At 40.4% G+C, this 12116-nt stretch overlaps 1 protein-coding gene and 1 pseudogene across 1 annotated transcript in view; both read right to left on the bottom strand.

The window, feature by feature from the left end:
• Positions 1-12116, bottom strand: part of SH3RF1 (SH3 domain containing ring finger 1) — a 235081-nt gene that overhangs the window by 136315 nt on the left and 86650 nt on the right. The window lies entirely within an intron of this gene.
• LOC101654725 lies at positions 7148-11783 on the bottom strand (annotated as a pseudogene).

The raw sequence follows: 12116 nt of genomic DNA, 5'->3' as shown, positions 1-12116 counted from the left end.
AGCACATAACTAAGGAAATGCTCTTTTTGCTACTCTCCAATTATGTCAACTGTCAGTATAACTAATTTCAATATGAAATCCATTACACTGTTAACTCACATCCCCAAACGTTTTTGTGCATTATAGTTTCTTCAAAATAAAAAATTTAGTAAGCTGGAGTTATTCTCTAATTGCTCAAGAATTTCTACCAGAAAAAATAATTATCTTCTATAAACTTATGGAATATCAAAATTATATAAAAGAATGTAACGTTTCGTCTTTTAGGAGGGTTGAAGGCATACTTATCATATAAAACAGTATCTGGCATATATCTATGGAGTGACATACGGAATAATCCCTGTTTTTGCTTCATTCTCGAGAAGAGGTAACTTCAAATCTGCTCTTCCCAGTGCCCTAAAAGATCTGGGCTTCTATGAAATCACTTAGGAGTTTCCTAAAGATTGAGTGTGCCCTGGAGCTGCTGTCCTTTGCAACATGGTAATTAAAACATTTATCCCACCAGACAACCATGAAGAGTGCCTGGCATGATACATAGGTTCATAGCAGCCATTCAACAACAACTACTAGTCATCTTTCTTTGCAGTTCCCGTATTCCAATTTACTTAATCCTAATTTAAACCCTGAGGATGGCAGAGGACTGTGCACTGTTTCGTTCTGTTGTGCATCAAGTCGCTCTATGTTGGAGCCAACTCAATGGCACCTAATAGCAACTTAAGACCTGATGATGAACTAAAGCAAAACGAGTAAATCCCACATGGATATGATAAAATAAAGAATTCCTTTCTAAATATGCTAATGCTCCACCCATTTTCCTAATGGTCTCGCACATGAAGCTGCTTTGAATATGGAAGGACACATCTTTTCTAAACAATCCCAGGATGGGGCAAACAGTGAAAGCAAACAGCTTCTAACCTGAAAGGTAGAGGTTCAAGTCCACCCAGAGCCAGCTGGAATGACTGCAGAATAACCCGATGATCCGTTTCCAAAAATCTGCCACTGAAAATTCTAGAGAGCCCATTTCTACTTAGAAACACAGTGGTTGACATGACTCAAATCAATGGCTACTGGTTAATGTAGCAAAATTTCCAGCACATATCTCTTTTAACTGCCCTATTCTCTTGTCAAAGGAGCCCGGGTGGCATAGTATAGTGTTTTTCTCCAATAACTTTCCAATATAAATATTTCCCAAAGTAAAACAATGAGTGTGAAGTTGATTATTTAACACACAACTAATTAACACAAGCAAGTCTTTCCTGGCTGCCACAGTTGTCAGCTTTTCCCATTTGAGACCCTGGTATTTATCTTCTTTTGGCATTTGGAGTAATGTTTTATATTGAGAAATTGATTTGCTTACTAAAGGACTTTAAAAGAGAGCTAAATTTGTTCTCTCCATGTCATTCAGTCTTGAGTGAATTTAAGCAAAGGTAGGAGGCATCTACCAAATGGAAATTCACTACCTGAAGTGCTGTCAGACTCACAAGGGAGTAAAGAGAAACCACTTCATTAAACAATCTGTGGACATTCCAGCAAATCTACTGCTTTAAAACTTTTGACATTTGTTTTGAAACCAGATCCAAATTTAGGACATATTATTTCATTGCTGGCAAGAACTACAAAAGGTTAATGCCAATAAGTCTAGTTATTACACATAATTTGTGTGTGTTTGGGTATCAGAGACTCTATGAATTAGATAAAAATTAACACCATATGTGTGGCTTTGGCGAATCAGAGATGACTTGCCAGATAGCTATCCAAAAATCTAATTTGTATTTTTGTAATCCCACTGATGAGACAGTAACAAGCATGCAAACTTGTTACCTCCCATATAATTAATCACTATGATTATATGTATCGGGGGTGGGGAGGACAATCAACTGAAATTATAGACAAATTTCTAGGTATGTCAAATCTGACACTGCACTAAAGTAGAGGGCAAAGGAGCCCTACTAGTCAATGGTTAAGCACTCAGGTGATAACTGAACAGCCAGCAGTTCAAACCCACCAACCCTTCAGCAGAACACATTTAGTCCTCTCACAAAGATTACGGCCAAGAAAACCCAACGGTGAAGTTCTAGTCTGTGATACTGGAGTTCACCAGTGTAGCGCATTACAGAGCTGGACTACTGAAGACAAGGTTCACAGTTCAAAACCACCAGCCATTCAGTGGAGGAAGATGAGGCTTTCTACTCCTGTATAGATTTCTGTAACCCACAGGAGCAGTTCTACTCTGTCCTACAGAGTCACTATAAGAGTTGAATCAACTCGATAGCAGTGAATGTGGTTTTGACGAGTCAATCAATTCAATCGCCCAAAAACAACAGACTGAGGAGCATGAAACTACACCTAGCACATCCTTCATGGGTTATTTTTAAGCCAGCTGATCTCATAAAGCATTGGCAAATACTCACCTGCCAGAAATATCACCATGCATATTATTCTACTGAGCATCATAGTACCTGTGAGAAGAACCCAATGATGTTCTTTTGTAAAAAAAAATGGGGGTGTAGGTTTACAGAACTGGTCAGTCTTTTCTATTCAACAATTCATGCATATTGTTTCACATTATTGACTGCAATCCCCACAATGTAACATCACTTACCAGTATCCCACTTCCTCCTTGTTTGGGTGCTCCCATTCCTCCTTCCTTCCTAATCCTTCTGGTTTATCCTTGGATAAATGCTGCCCCTTTGATCTCAGCTGACTGACGAGTCTAAAGTGAACACCTCAGGAGTGTTGTTGCTCACCATACACACTTGCCTACTGCTTGGCGGAGATTTATACTCATACATTTGAAATTTTCTTTCTTGACACTTACTACACTGAGTCATGCAGAGTTGAAATTCTTCTGACTCAGGAAGAGGAAATCTGAAGATTATTGAAAGCATTTCTAAATTCTTTACACATACACACACACACCACCCCACACCACCCCACCCCCATCCTCCCAGCCCCCTGATCTGAGAAAACAAGAAAACCACATCCAAAAGAGATCTCAAATTAGTTTGGGCATAAGGGCTCAGAAAAGACAATTAAGGGAGATTTAGAGGAGACCTGGTGTTGGTGTAGTTTACAAGTAGGGATATTAACCGCAAGGCTAGCAGTTCAAAACCACTAGGCACTTTGAGAGAGAAAGATGAGGCTTTCTATTCCATAGAGAGTGCAGGGCCAGTGAATTATTTATTGTGGCTATTCTAGCCAAAGTGTCTAAATTCAACCAAATGATCTTGTCCTGCACGGCTCTGGAAAGAAGGAGCAGGGTGCGGAGGATGCTGACCGGATTCACCTGAGTCCTCATGAACAGGATTCCCTAGAGTACCATTCTGCTGTGTATAAAATGAGCCTTCTGAGAAGCAGAAGGAGGGATCTCATTACCATCAAGAGCCAGGAGTGGAATGCTCCTCTGGACCTGAGATCCCTGTGCAGTGAACCTCCTGGATCCAAAAGACCTTTATTAACATCAGAGGAGCAGCAGCAGAAACAGGAACCAGAGCATGGAAACGAGGGATGGACTTCCCAGCCCATTTACAAGTAAAGCTGAGTGGCTTTGGGTTGAAGTTTTTTAGCGTGGGGTGCCTCTGGGCACTTCATACAGGGAAAGGGTTTGCTGACCCATGGAACTTGAGGTGAATGCCTTTGGGCTGAGGCTTCCAATGAAGGTATGTCCCTTTGAGCATTTGCTAGCAGACCTGAAAGAACAAGTCCTGATAAACAACTATCCTGAGCATTTCTAACTGGCATTACAACTTAACTTCTTTAATAAATACTTTACTCATGAATTTTGTCTGAGTCCTGTTTTCAATCTTTTAGAATGAAAATGGATATAAGAATGCACAGAGGTAAAATAGAGAACAACATAACAAGTTACAGTTTTAGAAACCCACAATGGCAGTTCTATTTTGTCTAGTAGAGTCAGAAGGGGCTGAGATTCACATTGTGCTTATGCTTACAATTGTGAGCCTGTTGCACTCGGTTCTTCCCCTCCCCTCCTACATTACAGATTCCTGTCTACTCACATTTTCAAGTGAAATAGTGACAGAATTATAGAGCATAGCTGCAGCATAACTAACATAACATTATTTTAAAGTCTCAAGATGCAATCATTTCAAGGAATTTATAACAATGGTTCCAAACAGCACCTCTTGAATATCAGAAGACTTCTAGAGAAGCTGGAGAAAATATGACAAAACCTATGAAATCTTCACTACCATAAATGACACACCACTTCCAGACATTTGGAAATGATACCTGCATTCCTTTTACAGACACTGCTTTTAATGACACTGGATGCATGACCTCTTACAAGGCTTAAGTGAACCCAGGGATCTGCCAACACAGCCCTAACATCTAATGTTCAAAAAAGACGGCTCTCAGTACTCAAAAATAAATGACAACAACAATACCCAGCGCTAGTTCCTGGTGCTGCAAAGATAGCATCAGGGTGCCCAGCTACAGGATTCCTTGGGTGGTTGAAAGGTCTTCAACTTCACAGGGGAAGCAGTGGAAGAAGTAAAAAAAATTACCTCTAGTGTTGCTTTCATTTTACCAATGGGGAATGAAGAAAAACTGAGGTCAGTGACACTGAGTAGCTGCAATTTAAGAAGAAATTAGATCTGATAACTTCTGGATAACTCCCTGCCACTGAGTGAATGCCAACTTACAGCGACCCTATAGAAATGCCCCGATGTGTGTATGGATTGTGATAAGAGTTGTATGAGCACCTAATAAAATGTTTAAAAAAAAAAGAAATGCCCCCTTTGAGTTCCCCAGATTTTAATTATTAATGGGAATAGAAAGCCACATCTTTCTCTCAAAGAATAGCTGGTGGTTTCGAACTGCTGACCTTGTGGATCATAGCCCAACACATAATCACTACGCCACCAGGGCTCTTAACTTCAGGGTAGAATGTTGTTTTTCAATGGCATAGTCAAGTCCCTACTCAAAGCAATCCCATCCATGCACATCTGAACAAAATGCTGCCTGGTCTTGTGCCATCGCCAGGATTGATTACAGATCAGACCATCTTGATACACAGGGTTTTAACTGGCTGATTTTCAGAAGCAGATTGCCAGCTTTCTAAACTTTCATCCTGGCCTTTCTTAGTCTGTAAGCTCTGCTGAGACTTACTTAGCAGCACGCAAGTATCCACAGGCGGTGGCTGTGGGTAAAGTACACTGCACAAAAAGACATGCATGGAAGATGAGAGTTGTACCCTTGAACCATCAAAGCTGTATTTTCTTTGTATTATACCATCCATTAAAAAAAAATCCTCTACATTCAAAAAGAAGTCACAATAATGTATTAAAATCTTGCAGGATTATATTCTGGCCTCTCAATAAGCAATATACTAGAAAGAACTGAAAAGCCCAGAGAGTTCTGCAGGGGGCTTCCTCATTTCTGGGGCCCCAGTCCTCCAGGTTCTTCTCCTTGGCGCCTCTTTGTGACGATAAACCTGTAATTCAGGTAGATTGATTGGGCCACTTCCAGTCAATCTGCTTCTCTTGGGCCACTTGTTTAGAAAGCGGAATTTTCCTTAACTCCTTGTCTACTGCATGAAAACCCACAAGGACTTGGAGGAGGAAAATAAGAGCTAGGCTTGTTTATACAGGTGCTCCTTCCTAAGGACTCTCACAGGAGCAGCTCTCCCCTGGGGCTGGACTAAGATCACAGGTCTACAGACACTACGGGGTGCCACTGGGGGTGGGTGGGTCCTGCACCTAAGAAGGAAGCTGGGCCTGGGGAAAACAAACAGAACCAGGTGCAGATCGTTCTAATCTGATTGGCCGGGTTTTCATATTTGCAAGATGCTACAGAGTAGAGGACACAAAAAATCTACTAAATTATGCAAGCTCTATTTAGATCTGTAAAAGACTTAGCCCAGAACTGCTTGTTTACCTATAGCATCAAGCTTTTCCTTCCTAAAAGAAACCACAGTTCTTCATTAAGCCTCCCACCCCAAGAAACAGCAGATTTGGTCTAGAGTTTAAATAACCTCTGCCCTTGCACCCACTTTATCTTCCGTTGGAATCCCATTCATCCGTTTGTTACCATGGAAAGAACCCTATTTTCTTCTTGCTTTTACTTATATTCCTTTTGAAATTCTCTTAATGAGGAAAGGAAAGTTATCCCTGGATAAGGGAGGAAATTTATACTGTAAAGCTGTACTTAGTACCAGAGACACGCAAGTTTCTTAAATTAATAGGAGTGTGTGTGTGTGTGTGTGTGTGTGTATATGAATAGTCTACTTTATATGCTAATTTTCACAGAGCTTAAAAATTGCTACCAAATAAAAACTTTCTTTCCTAATGGTTTAGGTAATTATTTGATTGTTAATTATTTAAAAAGAGCACATCTAAAAGGCCAGTAAATAATAATTAGGCCAGTAAATAATAATTAGTCATCTCAGTAATTTCAAAGCAGTTTACACCAGAGCCCCAAGGACAAAATAAAACTATACCAAATATAGAATTAAACATCACAAATCTAGACTGAAGCAGATCAGACTTGCCTTATTCTTGATCTCCTTTCAGATCTAGCTACTGAAGAGCTGCCCTATATTCATTTCAAATCATTTTTAACAAAGGGGTAAATGAAAATCAACTGAGGCCCTAATCACGCAGAAATCCCCAGACATGAACGAAGATGGAAATCCTTTCTCAAGACTCTAGATACTATGGCAGACATAAATTTTAAAAATTTAGCAAGGGCTAAAGGAAGAGAGAGAAAGGTTTGAAAAAGTTATTAAAGACAATTGCTTTGGGTGGTGGGTGGGTGAGGGGTGTTAAAAAAAAAAGAAAGAAAATTGCTTCATTATACTACCAAGAATGAATTTTCATGTCCTGGCAGAGTCAGAAAAAAAAAACAAATAATTATTCAGAATGAAAGATAAAACATCATTTACATTAGTACCGCCTCCCAAAATTGAAATATTTAGGTATAAATCTAACAGAATGCATATGATTTATATAAGGAAACCTACAAAGTCCTGGGAAATGAAATAAAAGATGTCAATAAATAAATACATATTCCAGGTATATGGATCCAAAACCCAAACTGAGTGCATCCAGTCAATTCTGACTCATAATGATGTTACAAGGACAAGGAAGGTAGAATTCCCTGTGAGTTTCCAAGACTATAAATTTTTTTTCCCCAGAAAGCCAGTCTTTTAATTTCAAAAAAGCTGTGCCACACATTTCTACCGAGTGCCGATGGTCACCTGCCATACTCGCACGAGGTTATCTGTGTAACCTGCAAACAGAGTCTGGTCATCAGCAGACCAGGCCAGAGAGGTGCACTGGGGTGGCTCAGCCTTGCTGCTGGTGCTGATAACTTCTTGCTTCAGCTCATCAACAAGGATCTTACTTTCCAAGCCCCAGATCTTGATGCTGGGACCTGTGGCAGCACAGAGCCAGTAGCCGTTGGGACTGAAGCACAGGGTGTTGATATGTCTCCTCCATGAAGGGTATAAATGTACTTGCCTTCACTGAGCTCCCACAGCATGGCTTGGCCATCCTTGCCTCCAGAAGCACAGAGGGATCTATCTGGAGAAACCGTCACAGTGTTCGGGTAGCCTGTGTGGCCGATGTGGTCGGCTTTCAGTTTGCAATTAGCCAATTTCCACACCTTGACCAACTTGTCCCAGCCACAGGAGACGATGATGGGGTTGCTGCTGTTGTGCGAAAAGTGCACACAGAACACCCATTCAGAGAGGCTCTCGTCCTGTACGGTGTACTTGCAAACTCCCGGAGTAAGCCACAGCTTGATGGTTTTATCTCAGGAGCCAGAGACAATCTGCCGGTTGTCAGAGGAGAAGGCCACACTCAGCACATCCTTGGTATGGCCTACAAAGCACGTGTGGTGGTGCCCGTTCTAAGATCCCAGAGATGTAGTATTCCATCCCAGGAGCCTGAGAGCGCATGCTGGCCATCAGAAGAGATGACCACGTCACTCACAAAGTGAGAGTGACCACGCAGAGCACGCTGGGGAATGCCATAGTTGGTCTCATCCCTCAGGAGCTTCCACATGATGATGGTCTTATCTCGCGAGGCAGACAGTATCATGTCGGGGAACTGTGGCATGGTAGCAATCTGCATTACCCACACAAAGGATCATTTACTCAGTCATGGCGGCAGGGAGTGCGGGGGTTGCCGCAGGGGCAAGGATGGCACCGGACAGCTCCGACACACCAGCTCCTGCTGCTCTTCAGCGGAGAAACGACTGTAAATCTTTACAGGTGCACAAAGTCTTAATATTTTCTCCTAGTTCCCCAATTCAGTGCAATTGCAATATAAATCTAAGCAAGTTGTTTTGTGAATATCAACAAACTATAAAGCTCATATGGAAGGGCAAAATCCCAGAATCACATAGTTGGAGTTCTAATACTAGCTAATTCAAGGCCTAAGTACACTACAATCTTAAAGCTAATGATCAAGATGCTTAATTAGGCTACCATGATAAAGAGAGTGTGTTGTTTGCAAAGGAATAGACAAATTGATCAGTAGGACAGATAAAGAGCCCAGATATAGACCCACACAGTCTCAACTGATCTTAGACAAAGATGAAGAAAGTATAAACTTTTCAATAAATAGTGCTGAAACAAATGAACTTCCACATGCAAAAATTAACTTTCCCAAAATTAACTCAGAAATGATTATAGACCTAAAATGTAAGATGCAAACTTCTAGAATATAACATAGGGGAAAATACAGGGGTCTTAGCTTTGGTCATAAGTACAACACCAAAAGCATGATCTGCCAAAAAAATTTGTGAAGGCGAACTTCATTGAAATTTAAGATTCCTCTCCGCAAAAGATGAAAAATGAAAAGAAATGCTACAGATGGTAAGAAAATATTTGCAAAATAATATCTGATAAAGGACTTATCTAAAAGATATACAAAGAACTCTTACATCTAAACAATAAGGAGACAATTATAAAATGGACAAAAGAGCTGTAGAGAAATGTCACTAAGGTAAATACACAGGTGGAAAATACATATACAAGGGGGTATGCCCATCCCGCCCCACCCCCAGCAAAAAAAGGGAAAAAAACTCCACTGGGCAGAACTTTCATAGTTCACATTTTTCCCCGTAAGGTGAGTATCCAGCAACTCACTGAGTTAGTGCACTCAGTGGTATCACCTGGGAAGGTTCCCTCTGGTCATGGTGAATTTTTTCATGAAGGCAGTGTCACTTGAACCTCGTTTTTTTGGTTTGTTTGTTTGTGATAGCCAATTTAAGAGAACAGCATGCAGCTGTGAAAGTTTTTTTTCCTGCCTGGGAAAAATGCTGCAGAAACTGTTGTGATGCTGAACACAGCTTACAAGGAAGCACTATGGGAAAAACTCAAGTGTACAAGTGGTTTTCTCGTTTCAAAAAAGGTGAAATGGGGAACCGATTACAAGGAACTATATGTGACCTCTTCCCTGGGGGATGGACAACAGAAAAGTGGGTGAAGGGAGACATCGGACAGGGCAAGATATGACAAAATAATAATTTACAAATTATCAAGGGCCCATGAGGGACAGGGGAGTGGGAAGGGAGGGGGAAAATGAGACCTAATGCCAGGGGCTTAAGTGGGGAGGAAATGTTCTGAGAATGATGAGGGCAATGAATGTACAAATGCGCTTTACACAATTGATGTATGTATGGATTGTGATAAGAGTTGTATGAGCCCCTAATAAAATGATTAGGAAAAAAAAAGTTCAGAATTTCAACCCCCCCAAAAAAAAAGGTGATGAAATGTCAATTGATGACAAACTGTGTTCTGGACATCCATCAACTCCCCGAACAAATGAAAATGTCAACTCATAGGACATTTGGAGTTTGCTCCATCAGGTCAGACTGTTAATCAAGCTTTCTGTATGGAGGTTCTGACAAGATTGTATAACAGTGTGTGACAAAAAAGATTTGTAGTAGACGGGGGACTGGTTTTGCCACCACAACAATGCACCTGCTCATGCAGTCATCTCAGTGTGCCAGTTTTAGGCAAAACACAGCATGTCTCTTGTTCCATGCACCTTATTCACCTGACCTCTCTCCTTGCCACTTCTTTTTGTTTCCGAGAATTCAGAGGGACATGAAAGGACAGCGATGTGTTGACATAGAAGAGGTCAAGACAAAAATGAGGGGGGTGCTGTCAGCCATCCAAACAGTTGAGTTTGGAAAATGTTTCCAAGAATGGAATTACAGATTTGACAAATGTATTACTTTGAAGGTGATAAGGTTTTTTGTAAAAAAATTTAAATACATACCTTTGAGGGGCAGAAAAAGTCTGGGGTTTCTTAGGTACCTGCTTGTACAAAATGCTTAACACTTTGCAACAGTCACTGGAAAATTGAAAACCAAAACAAGAGAAGCAGCTGTACACCTATTTGGGGAAGCCAAACCCACTGCCATAAAGTCACTTTTGACTCACAGTGGTCCTGTATAAGGTTTCCAAGGTTGTAAATCTTCATAGAAGCGGACAGACTCAACTTTCTGTGAAATCAATGACTCACAGTCATACTAAAGACCCACACCAAACTCACTACCATCAAGTCAATGATGATTCATAGTGATCTTTCTGTGGGGTCTGAGACTACACCTGAGTAGAAAGCCCAGTCTTTCTCTCACAGAACTGCTGGTGGTCTTAAACAGCTGATCATTTGGACCACAGCCAACACATAACCATAGGCAAGCCATGGAGTATTACTCAGCAGTGAAAAGGAAATGAGCTAGTAAGTCTTGAAAAGACATAAAGAAACTTGAAACATATGCTAGGTAAAAGAAGATGGTTTGGGGGAAGTGGTGAGAGAACTACTTTTTGTATGAATCCAACATATGAGGGGATTTCAAAAAGTTCAAGGAAAAATAGAATGGAAAAATAATGGGATTTTCCTATGAGCTATCTAAACTTCTTTGTGTCACTATTTAGAAAAGACTATACTACTGAAACAGTGAAAAGAATCAATGATTGCTCGGTTTGGGGGGAAGGGAAGCAGGAAGAGTAAGTGGCACACAGGGCATTTTTAGGGTAATGGCAGCACTCTGCGGTAGAAAGCATATGGCACTATGCAGTTGTCAAAATTATTCCAAGTCGACTGGATCATTAATAACAACATTCAGCTGTATAACATACAGAATAAGCCCTAATGTAAACTATGTAAGTTCTTTAATAATAATGTTTCAGTATTGTTCAACAATTGCAACAAGTGGATCCAGTAACAGGGTGAATAGGAGAGAGTATATGACAACTCTGTACTTCTTGTACAAATTTTCTGCTCCAAAAAGACTGTTAATTTTGGGGTTTTTTTGTTTAAAGAAAGTGAGGCAGTTTATTTTAGGACAAAAAAGAAAATTGAAAATAAGCAGTCTTTGTCTCCACTCACTATGTCCTTCATTTCTTACACAAGGATCCCTTCCTTCTTCCAGGAAGTTGTCCCTAATGCTGTCTACAGCACGCATCACCTTGCGTATCTATTGTGAAATTGTTTAGTTTCCCACACTGGAAATCCCATCCCCTGCCCCGACCTGGCACTGTGTGGGGACAGAGGCCATACCCAGATTGTAGGAGTAGTGTTCTCATATCAAGCACAGTGAAATTCAGGAAGTGTCAGTAGACAATGAAATTATGTTAAGTTTTTCTACCATTAAGTCATACTGAAGCTTAAAGATATTCAAGTCCCCACTCCTAAAAAAAGAGAGATAATAAGCTGGATAATGTGACCCTCTCCATTCTAATCCCTCTTCTTTCCTTCTTCCTCCACTAATCCCTCTCCTTACTTCCACTGTGTATGTCTTTCTGCCATTGCACTCTGCTCTCTCTTGTTCTTCTCTATTTGTTTATTCCCTTGCTGTTCAGTTTCATCTTACTACTATAAAGAATCTTACACCTGAAAACTGTGAACTTTACCTTCTAATTCATTTTAGGACAAAACATTTTACATCACTGCTTGACTCATATACTAGGTATGTTTTAACATCTGTAATATGCTTAACATTTGCAGGATGGTGCAAAATGTGACATAATGATAACTTCATAAATTATAAGAAAACATTAGACTGACTTTAGTTTATCACTACCCAAAGAAGTCTAAGCCTAATGGAGTGCTTACAATTCAAAAACAACACTGAAATAGAAC

The sequence above is a fragment of the Echinops telfairi genome, unplaced genomic scaffold (genome assembly GCF_000313985.2).
Source record: "Echinops telfairi isolate 266 unplaced genomic scaffold, ASM31398v2 ScPeMD7_5;HRSCAF=22, whole genome shotgun sequence".
NCBI classification, from domain to species: Eukaryota; Metazoa; Chordata; class Mammalia; order Afrosoricida; family Tenrecidae; genus Echinops; species Echinops telfairi.
Note: the sequence above shows the minus strand (reverse complement) of the source record. Positions and strands in the feature narration are given on the sequence as shown.